The sequence below is a fragment of the Lycorma delicatula genome, chromosome 3 (genome assembly GCF_047948215.1).
Source record: "Lycorma delicatula isolate Av1 chromosome 3, ASM4794821v1, whole genome shotgun sequence".
In the NCBI taxonomy this organism is placed as follows: domain Eukaryota; kingdom Metazoa; phylum Arthropoda; class Insecta; order Hemiptera; family Fulgoridae; genus Lycorma; species Lycorma delicatula.
The window spans coordinates 54,116,059-54,128,081 of NC_134457.1; the positions used below are offsets into that span (position 1 = coordinate 54,116,059).

Here is a 12,023-nt window from a genome sequence, read left to right on the forward strand (position 1 = left end):
TGCGTTGATCTTCTTGAGAGAATTGATAATGACCAAGAAAGGCTCAAGAAAAGAATGCTTCATCATGACAATGCCTAGTGTCACACGGCCATTTCCATTAGGAAATCTTTGACCTCAAAACGCATTCCTACGGTTCCTCACCCCCCCCCCCTATTCACCTGATTTGAGTCCTTGTGACTTTTTCCTTTTCCCGAAATTGAAACATGTCTTAAAAGGACGTCATTTTCAAACTCTGGATTACATTCAAAAGTCTGTGACCGAGCAGTTGAAAGCTCTACCAGTTGAAGTCTTCCAGCGCTACTACCAGGAGTGGGAACAACGACTGCGCCGGTGTATAGCTGTCCAAGGGAACTACTTTGAAGAGTAGTTATTGTTGTTTGAAAAAAATAAAATATTTGATAAGAAAAAAGTCAGTCTCATTACTTTTCTCACTTACCTCGTATGTAGTTACTGTAATTTCGAATATACTTTCATATTTCGCAAAACTTCGTACCTTCTCACACTCAATTCTTGGGTTTGCGCATCACTGTCCACTTCCAAAAGAGGTTATATCGATAGTTAAGAATAAATGCTGAAACCTTTTTCATTCGTCTTTTCATATGGAATGAATAGATACTGATAATCGAACTCTTTTGTCCGTGTGATTTTATTTAATTTGTAATGTAGGACACGACTTACCCGACATGTAGATTAGGAAAACCCAAACTCATAATTTTCAGGATAAATTTCCACAAATATCCATTCTTGTTCCAAAACTCGGCCAGCATTATTACTTTCCGCTTACTAAAGGTTTTCATCGAATTCAACAATTTCCTTTCATCAATTTTTTACCTGATATATTTTGTTCTTTCAATAACTATATATATAAAATAGTCATTTCGAATTCATTTTCATATCACTTCAAGGACCTCAATTCATGTGATCATGTGTAATTGAATCAGCAGTAAGGAAAATCACCTTAAACTGTTCAAATATGCATTACCCGCTGTAAGGGAAGTTTCGATTACTGATATACCTAATTTCTCCGAGCTGTAATAAATATTATTCTACTCCCATCTTTTCAAACGATACTACTCTTTAACATAGTCTTTCGTTACATAAATTCAGTTGGAAACTGAAGGTTTTTTTTTTGAAACTTTGATGAGATGTTGTGCGCACGCCCTTGAAAAATTAGTTTGCTCTAAATTAGTTTGGTCCCGCTAGGTGGCGCTGGGGTCGAGATATTTACGAAAAAACAAACATACAAACTTTTTTCTTCTATTTATATAATAAAGCCATTAGAAATAGGTAAATCCTATATTTGGTATTAGCTCTTACATGAGTGCACCGGCTAGGGCAAGAGAGTCGAATTAGAATTGGGCAAATAGAACAGTTGCATTTGTTTAAGAATGCCGGTAATAATATCTACTAATGAGGGTTGTTTATGTTTTTCTTATCTACATTTATAAAAATGAATGTTTGTTTGTCCCATTGCGTTCCTATACCATTCATCCGATCGCAATGAAACTTTGGTGAGATGTGCGCACGCCCTTGAAGGTCTCTACATTAGTTTGGACCCGCTAGGTAGCGCTGGGGTCGAGATATTGTGAAAACTTGTGTTTATGGTCCGATTTGGCTCATATTCAGAATATACATTAGTTACGTGAAAAGAAAATTTTTTGAAAAAACTATACCCGCTAGGTGGCGCCGGTGTCGAGATATTTACGAAAAAACAAAGAAATATACAAACAGACTTTTTTCTTTTATTTATATAATAAGACAATGTTTGTATATATGTCCGCCGTAGACTAAAAGACCGATTTACTAGCGGGTTTTTGCAAAATGGTCCACGTTCTCCGATAAATGTTTAAAGTATTGAAATTCTCGATCTGATCAGTAGAAAGAAAGTTAGGTAGAGGTATTTTGAACCGACTACTGCGTTTAGAGAGTAGTATGAATTAAATCCGATAGGTAGTGCTGTTTTGACCATTGAATTTATTTACATTCTTACTTTTATAAAGTTAAAACGTTAATTTCTGTGAAGTTCCGTAATGTTTTGTAAGTTTCTTAATGTTCAGTATTAATTGTGATAATTTTGCAGCCAACCGGGCTATATATGGTTGGCTATTTCGTTAAAAAGTTATTTTCCATAGACTACTGTATTTAGAGTGTGGTTTGAATTAAATCCGATAGGTAGTGCTGTTGTTTTGCCAGTTGGATTTATTTACATTCTGACTTTTATAAAGGAAAAGTTAATTTTTGTGAAATTCCGTAACGTTCAGTTTTTTAATGTTTTATCAAACATTCAATTGTTTTTTATATATATATATATATATATATATATATATATATATATACTCAAATGTAATAGCGAAGTATTGCCGGTCTGCTAGTATCATACAAAACCAAAACTAATAAATGAACATTAATGCTAGTAGAGCCCGGTTAATGAACGAGTATTCAAAATTTTCTTCTGTTAATTGTGGTACCACTATTGGAACGTTTTCAATTTTATTATCAATTGGTTTCAACCCATTCGATACAAGGCTTTTACCTCTTTTACTAATCATATATATTGGTAACGCTTAAGTGCTTTGTCTTTATCTGCTTTATTTTTTCTTTCTTTTATCTTATTCGCAGACATGCTTTACATCCTATATATATATATTTTTTTTTTTCTTGAACGACATAAATTTATCTTTAAACCTATTTTTTTCTTTTAGTATTGTCCTGCTTTTGATTACCTGTGGACTGTGATAAGTAAGTTTTTTTCTTGTTGCAGAACATAATGGTAGATTTATAAATATGTTTCTAATTATACATCATAAAAATGCATTTTTATTATCATATTTTCTGTTAAAAGTAACAACAAGAAAAAGACGATAATAATAATTTTAAGAAGACTTTAATAATTTTTTTTTTTACAACGATTAATAGTACAAATCCAAACAAAAGAAAATAAAAGATAAAATTTAAGTAATTAATTTTTACTTTTTTGTATTGAAATCAATTTTGTAATAAAACAAATAAAGTTAGTTTCAATTTCTAAGTTTAATTTTTCTTTTTATTTTTTGAGAAAGATAGATTTTCTATATTTCTATGATGTAATTTTAAACATTAACGCTAACAAAAATTTTATTTAGAATTTTTTTTTTTAATTCAATTGAATTTCTTATATTTTTCCCCATATATTTATTGGAATTTTAGGTTATCACATCAAATTTTCGCTGAAATGTTTTTTTTTAATTTTTTATTTGCGTGAAAAAAATTGAATCATAACGGAAAATTTTTCATTATAACATATGTTTCGTAATATATTTGTAAGATATTTTGTTTCTATATTTTGGTTAATCGGTAACGAAACAAATTCATAATTTTATTTGGTAACAATTTATTTTATAGTGACCACTGTCATTATAGAGATTTTCGTAGTTTTAGAAACATAGTGCATTTTATAATTTTTTTTTTTTTTAGTTAAAACTACAAGAAAGATACTTGTTTACGAATCTTATCTGAATTTATGAAATTTTTTCTGACAACCTGCATCATGGTGAATGACATTTTTTTTAACACTATTTACTACTTTCGGATAGAGTTATTATTTAAAATCAATTAAAATTTTAAATTAAGATATTTGTTTCATTTTTAACATTTTACCTCTATTTCTATGATTTATTGGAATTATGTTCTTAAACATTAGCCAGAATTAAATTATGTTCATTAACCTATGAAGTAGAAGGAAGATTAAAGAAAAAAAAAACAAACATACTTGGCGTTTATAGACCTAGAAAAGGCATTCGATAACGTAGACTGGAATAAAATGTTCAGCATTTAAAAAAAATTAGGGTTCAAATACAGAGATAGAAGAACAATTGCTAACATGTACAGGAACCAAACAGCAAAATAATTGAAGAACATAAGAAAGATGCCGTAAGAAGAAAGGGAGTCCGACAAGGGTGTTCCCTGTCTCCGTTACTTTTTAATCTTTACATGGAACTAGCAGTTAATGATGTTAAAGAACAATTTAGATTCAGAGTAACAGTACAAGGTGAAAAGATAAAGATGCTACGATTTGCTGATATAGTAATTCTAGCCGAGAGTAAAAAGGATTTAGAAGAAACAATGAACGGCATAGATGAAGTCCTGCGCAAGAACTATCGCATGAAAATAAACAAGAACAAAACAAAAGTAATGAAATGTAGTAGAAATAACAAAGATGGACCACTGAATGTGAAAATAGGAGGAGAAAAGATTATGGAGGTAGAAGAATTTTGTTATTTGGGAAGTAGAATTACTAAAGATGGACGAAGCAGGAGCGATATAAAATGCCGAATAGCACAAGCTAAACGAGCCTTCAGTAAGAAATATAATTTGTGTACATCAAAAATTAATTTAAATGTCAGGAAAAGATTTTTGAAAGTATATGTTTGGAGTGTCGCTTTATATGGAAGTGAAACTTGGACGATCGGAGTATCTGAGAAGAAAAGATTAGAAGCTTTTGAAATGTGGTGCTATAGGAGAATGTTAAATATCAGATGGGTGGATAAAGTGACAAATGAAGAGGTATTGCGGCAAATAGATGAAGAAAGAAGCATTTGGAAAAATATAGTTAAAAGAGGAGACAGACTTATAGGCCACATACCAAGGCATCCTGGAATAGTCGCTTTAATATTGGAAGGACAGGTAGAAGGGAAAAATTGTGTAGGGAGGCCACGTTTGGAATATGTAAAACAAGTTGTTAGGGATGTAGGATGTAGAGGGTATACTGAAATGAAACGACTAGCACTAGATAGGGAATCTTGGAGAGCTGCACCAAACCAGTCAAATGACTGAAGACAAAAAAATAATAACCTATGAAATTATGTTGCTCTATTAGTCTAGAGATAAAAATATATTGAATAATTTCTTGTATGCCACTCCTCACCATCAGTTATGTTTGAAAGGGAATTTGCCTACATTAAAAATGTAATTGTATTTATGCTCAATATGTTTTTAACTGAGAATGATATATAAGGATTTAGTTGTTATAGTCCCCGTTTATGTATATATATATATATATATATATATATTTTTTTTTTTTTTGTTTATATTGTGAAGTGGTCATAATAGAATTTAAGTGTAATTTATATGCCACTTACAAGCGGACTTTACGACCGCCAGTGCCAGATGAACTGGTTACTATAGTGTAAGGGGAGCCCAGATGCAGATTGATGGTAGAATGAGTGAAGGTGAGGTGGAGTGGTTGATGTTGAGGGGTGTTTAGGAGCAATAGTCTCCTCGTGGAAGGAGAATGGAGGGGGAGAGTCGGGCGTGGCTTTATCGATTGTCAGCCGACCACGCCATGTCTTTCTCATACTCCATCTCTATAATACACACTACCACACATTCGTAGCACACACTCAAGTGCGCTCGCGCATTTACGCACGCACATAGACACACACATAGACACACACATATACACACACACACACACACATAAACTCACTAACATATACACGTACATACACACTCGATGACAGAGTGAGAACCGAGAGGAATAAGCAGATACCCGCTCGCTAATAAATTACGTTTATTTTATTTAACACATAGCCTAATAATTATTATAAAATTGAGTTTTACTACGATTTTTTTTTACATATTTTTATATTTCAAAGATCATGTAAAACAAAACTAAATCTTTTATCTGTGATAAAAGCTTCATCCTTTTCTACTTTTTTTATTACGTAGCAGATTCGTTGTTTTATACATATTAAACTGAAGAAATACAGTATTGCCTATAGGCCTAATATAATTTGTAAAACTCTTATCAAGTAGCTTCATACGCTTTTGATAAAAACCTAGTACATAAAGAAATAATTACTTGCATGTCATTATATTCTGTGTTAATGACTTATTTTTTTATTATTTATGGAAAAAATATGATAATAAAGACAGAAATGCGAAGAATAGAGCTGTTTAAAGTGCGAAACTTATTTCAGAAGAATGTTTAAAATGCATTTTTTTAAAAATCATTCTAAAAATTAAGCTGGATTGTTAGTTTATCCAGTAGCATGGTATTTAGCTTAAGTTATGTTGCTAATGGAAGGAAATTTAGCATGAAAAAATGTGTAAGGGAAAATTAGAATAAAGATATGTATATATAATTGCACATATATACTAGGGATATCTCTAAAGTAAAGACCGTTGGGAAATTTCTCTCGTTAAGGTTGGCGAATCTGAGTCGTTCATGGCCACACACACTATCAATGTATACACTTCATTGTTGTCTGTAAGTTGTCACGTTGTAAAATGAATAGAACAATTTATGTTGCCGCCGACCGTGAAATTCGTGGTCATACGTTTTTTAAACGATCAAAACGTTAAGCCGGCTGAAATTCATAAGCAGTTGGTTTCTGTATACGGTGATAATGTAATGAATGAAAAAAAGTCCGAAAATGATGTGAAAGGCTTAGAAATAACAGAATTAATGTGCATGATGAAGAACGTTCGGGGATGCTGTTGATAATCACCGAGGACTTGTTGAAACGCGTCGATGATGAATTCAGAAAAGATAATCACTCAACGATCTTCGACCTGGCTCTGCTTTTTCCTGATATTTCAAGAGCTGTTATCGATCGCATTGTTGATGACCATTTAGGCTTCAGAAAGGTTTGTACACGTCGGGTGCCGCACGTCTTAACGGAACGTCACAAAAAAATCCGAATGGGATCTGCTTTGAAATTTTTGATGCGCTACACAGAAACAGGTAATTAGTTCCTTAATTCAATTGTTACCGGTGATGAAATATGGATTTCGTGTTACACGCCAGAGAGAAAACGACAGTCAAGTGAATTGCATCATCCTCAGTCAACAACCAAACCGGCAAAGGTCAAGTCACAGCCATTTGGATGCAAACTGATGGCCACAGTCTTTTCGGATCGGTTTGGTAAACTGCAGACTGATTTCATGCCACGTGGAACGATTATAAATGCAGAAGCCTACTGCAAAACTCTACGTATGTTACGGCGCGCTATTCAAACTCGGCGACGTGGGCGACTGACCTACGGCGTCGTCGCTGAGGTCTAAGGGCTTAGCTCCTGATGATTACCATTTGTTTGGGAAATTTAAAGAATGGTAAGCAATTCGCAGGTAACGATGAACTTAAAATTCTATTAATCACTGGCTAAAGGACTGGCAGCAGAAGATTATGACGAGGCTATATTGAAGCTGGTGTATCGTTTCGATAAATGTATTTATTCATGTGGTGTTTATATAGAGAAGTAGTATAAGGTATGTAGTTTAAGAGAAATAAAAAATATTTATGAAGTTTTCAGAATAAATTTATTTACAATAAAACGGTCTTTACTTTAGAAGTAAACTCTCGTATATAGATGTATATATATATATATATATATATATATATATATATATATAGAGAGAGAGAGAGAGAGAGGGAGAGAGAGAGATAGAGAGTGAGAAAGAGCATTATAGGTATTTTGTGATTAAAATGAATGCTCAAAATGTGAAAATTGACTATGCAATATATAACGAATAATGGTCACATTATTCCATGGTTAACACCAAAAATGAAGTTAGTGACATTATATTTTAAGCTAATAATTGTTGGTTGATTATAGAAAGATAAATTATAATGTTAGCTTAGTATAATTATAAAAATTATACTAGCCTACTAAGATGAAAATACATGTTTATACTAATTCAGACTAGTTGATTGAAGGGTATAAAATGTGATTCTAATATATGAAGCTTTGTTTAAATTAAATTTATTAATGAAATATTTTAGATACCAAATAAGAAAGTGGTTCAAATACTAATTAGTTGTTAGGTCTGTTGCAGTAATTTGTTGTGGTATATAGAAAAGTAGTATATTATATTTTCTGTGCGTGTGTATTTGTAATATTTATAGACGTAACCTCTCCATACTTTGATAAACAAGAAGGTTTTGGTGACGGGTGAAAAATTAAAATAAAATTTAAAGTGTATGTTATCACATATCATCATTGTTACAATTTATACAAACTGAAATAAGACAAAAATCACTCACAAAAAAAGGAATCCACGCGTAAGAGGCTGATGGTGTCATTTGATTCGTTATCTATTTTACTGAGCCGAATTTATTGTTGCATGTCAGTATGCCAAGCCCCCTAAAATTTAAATTATATTCAGCCTTATGAATGACATCTTCATTCTATTCAATCCAGGGAATGGGCGGGGTTAGAGCAACATTAATCAAAGAGAGAGCAACTAAAAAAGCCGCTTCAGTTGTATTTCGTTGATTTTTATGTATTTCACCCGTAAGAAATACCAAAGAAAGATAGAACAAAGGGGGACGACAGTATTAATGTAGCTTATTGCTGTAAAAGTCCGTTCTATGGAATGCTAATATTTTTGTATCAATTTAATAAAGAGAAAAAAGTGAATGTATTTTAAAACATGAGAAACAATTTAATATAAATTGAGAATTAAAAAATTACAATTTAAAATAATTTAATTTTTACTATAAGTTGCTAAAAGAAAGAAAAAAAATGTTTGCTATATTCAGAGGAAGTTACATATGTTATACAAAATCCTATATGTTTGACGCCAGCTTATTACTGAAAACATCCAATTTTACAATATTTTTGGTAAAATCTTGTCTTGTCAAACATTGCACATTTTTCTGTGAATAAATTTGTTTGTTTAAAAATTTTTTTTTTCTTCTTTAATGTGCTGCCAAGTGCTGCTGAATTTGATACAGTTTTTGAAGACGACCGATATATAAGTTTATAACTACTAAAATTTAAAAATAATAATGAAGCTTTCTTTTTTAAGAAGTTTGCAATCTTTTTACTTGATTTTGTTTAACGCACGATTTTTTTTTCCAAGTTTGTCCTCAAATTTTGCATTCTTAATTTAACATACTTCCTGACATTGCCTATTGATGAAATTTTGCACAGTTACTAAGGTCGGGTGACAATACAGTATTCCACCGTTACTTTTGCATACACCCCTTCGTACGAGATAAATGAAGGGTACGGGTGTAAAAAATTTCAAAATCTGCAAATCGGCTATGCGGAATTTTTGGAGTCTCAGATGACAACAAATCCGATAGACGTTTACATAAAAAAATGAAAAAAATACTTGTTATGGGAGTTTTTTTTGTTTTGAATTTGACATTTCGTCATCCCTCATATATATGTATATATAAAGATGATTTTTGGCGGGCAATATGTTGAAACACAACTCCTGACGATCACTCGGCTCCGTACCATTCACACACAACTCCTGGTGGTTCACTCGGCTCCGTATGATTGATAATAATTTGATTAATGTATGGCTAAAAGGTATAAAGCAAGTTTTTAAAAATTTTTTAAATCTTTATAATATTATTTATTAATCTTTTTTTTTAATTTTTTTTTTGAGAAAATGGAAACTAGTAAAATTTTATTGACAAATAAGACACTTCACTCTATTATGTTAGCCTATAAGGAAATTAATTTCTTAAATATTTAAAATGGAATGTAGAGAAATTAAACTTATATATTTTATTCCAAGTCAGTTAGTTATAGAATATGATTTTAATCAATTTGATATTTTACAGAAATTCTTTGATTAAACTTTTTTTTTATGTTAAATGTATAAAAATGCGTGCTTTTTTATGGCTCTACAGACCAATGTGGATCTTGGCTTCATCTCTAATCTGCGTCTCCTTTCTCGAGTTCAGAACACCCTATTCACATTTCCTGTCACGTCCTGCTGCCATCGAGTTCTGGGTCTATCTCTTCTTGATTCCTTAATTTTTTTATCCAAGATTTTTCTCCAGTTGTCAGTAAGCTAGCATTCTTTGTAAATGACTCAGCCAGCCAATTCTCCTAGATTTGATGAATCTTATCATATTTCTTTTTTTACAATATAATTCTTATTTTTTCATTATATCTTAATCTCTACGATCTATCATCATTGATAGGACCGTATAATTTCCTTATTATTTTCATTTCGGACAGCAGCCATTTTATATCTTCTTCCCGACGGGGAGTCTTATTCTTTAAGACTTTGGGGGTTGGCATCCCCACGGCCCTAGCCTCTGCAGCTTTTCTTCCCACTACACACAGAGCTGCAGAATACTTTACACTATACACATACACTACATTAAGAACACTACACAAATTACAACATATACCCTTACACAACTATAACACATTCTACACTATGTTTTTTTTCACCTACACTCAGTGACTTTGCGACACCTTATGAAACGCCATCGTAACCCAAGGTGAAAACTATCTTGCTAATGGATGAATGGTTCTACGTAGTGAGTCTCGAACGATGTCCTTTGGGTACCTGGGCAAATCCAGTTGTATGTAGCTCTAGCTCTAGTAGGCCTGCGCTCTGCTGTCTGTTATATTGCGGTTACTCGTGGGACCAAGATTTCAAGTTAATTATATGAAATTAAACAAATTAATTATATGATGGTTGATGCCATCTGAAAATAACCTCCAATACTTGTCTAGTGAAAAGATCTCGGTCAACTTTGTCTGACGAAGATAAATAACCTGCAGAAGAGAATTGTAGAGTATCAGACGTAAAATATAAAAATATCCGTTTTTTTTTTGTTCTTCAGAATAATCAGGGAGGCTCCCTTCATAAAGTCTCACCTTTCCTAATCAGTAAGGTAGTAACTGTTCAAGCGGTTCCCCTAAGAATATCAGACAAATTAGAGATGGAACAATACTAATAGAGACTTTCAGTTATGAGCAAATTCGACATCTCTAATGTCTAACGAATTGTGGCAGTATAAGTACGGTATGTCATAAAACCTTTTTGCGAAGGAGAAATTTTTTGTCGGAATCTTCTTGCGATGGACGTCATCTTTCTGCTCCTCTTGGGAAAATACGGTAAACAGAGTGAGATAAGACTTGGACTTTTGTGTATTGAATGATGGGCTCATACACATTCATGTCCTTAACGTCTGGTGCACTGTCAAACATGATCTCTCCTTATGTTTACCGAATTTATTTCCTCGTCTTAATTGGTCTGCCTGTGACGTCCTTCACGGCAGTGACCATAGGCCAATTGTTATAACCATAGGTGTCGACCGCAATGTGAATAAAAGGCCACCTCTTTTACTTTTCTGATACTTTACAATGCTACGATATATCCCACAAACATCGGGAAACCCAAGAAATCCTTCCATTCCTTGGTGAAATGATGATTGCAAAACCGCTATTAGCAGCTGACAACAAATACTGCGCAAATTTAACCGCAGGCATACAAATGAACATTTAGATTTATACTGTAAGGCTAGAGCGGTATCTCGTCAAATTTTCTTAGACGCTAGGAGGAATTACGTGGAAACCATCTTACGCATTACTCCCACGTTTACTGCGTGGTAAAAGATCCGTACATCTGCGGATCACCAAAATAATCCACTTCGGACTCATTCATGAAGGAGAACTCCTTACATCGCCTGCTACAGTGGCAAGTATTTTGGCAGTTTGCTTCTGTTTGGCATCCCTCACCTCATCAAACAGTAATGAATTTAAGAGGTACAAATTACAGATGGAAGTAGTATCGTTGAACTTGGTGATTCGTTCGGTGAATTAAACGCTCCATTTTCATTCAATGAGTTGTCACACGCAGTTAAAAACTCACGTGACACCTCCCCTGGACCTGATAACATTCGTTTCAGCATGCTCTCACATCTTTCTGATTCGGCTACAACACCTATTGTGTATTTATAATAGTCTATCATCCTCACAAGTTTTCCTTCGGTCTGGTCAGATTCCACGGTCGTACTAGTACTTAAACCTGGTAAAGACAAAGAAAGACCCTCAAGCTACCGTCCTATCTCTTTGACAAGCGTTTTATGCAAAGTGATGGAGAGAATAGTGAACGCAGGCATACATGGACTTGGAGAAACAAGGCCTTCTGTGTTTAGAACAATGAGGTTTCCGCCAAGGTCGTTCTTCCATTGACCATTTAATGTCACTGGAATCAGCTATTTAAAACGATTTCCTACTCTGCCAGCGCCTCATAGCTATCTTCTTTGATATCAAAAAGGCGTA

At 33.1% G+C, this 12,023-nt stretch overlaps 1 protein-coding gene and 1 long non-coding RNA gene across 5 annotated transcripts in view; one reads left to right on the plus strand and one right to left on the minus strand.

Moving 5' to 3' along the window:
- Positions 1–12,023, plus strand: part of LOC142321604 (uncharacterized) — an 816,200-nt gene that overhangs the window by 296,801 nt on the left and 507,376 nt on the right. The gene's annotated exons all lie outside the window — the stretch shown is intronic.
- nAChRbeta1 (nicotinic acetylcholine receptor beta1) overlaps positions 1–12,023 on the minus strand; it is a 356,989-nt gene that overhangs the window by 257,311 nt on the left and 87,655 nt on the right. The window lies entirely within an intron of this gene.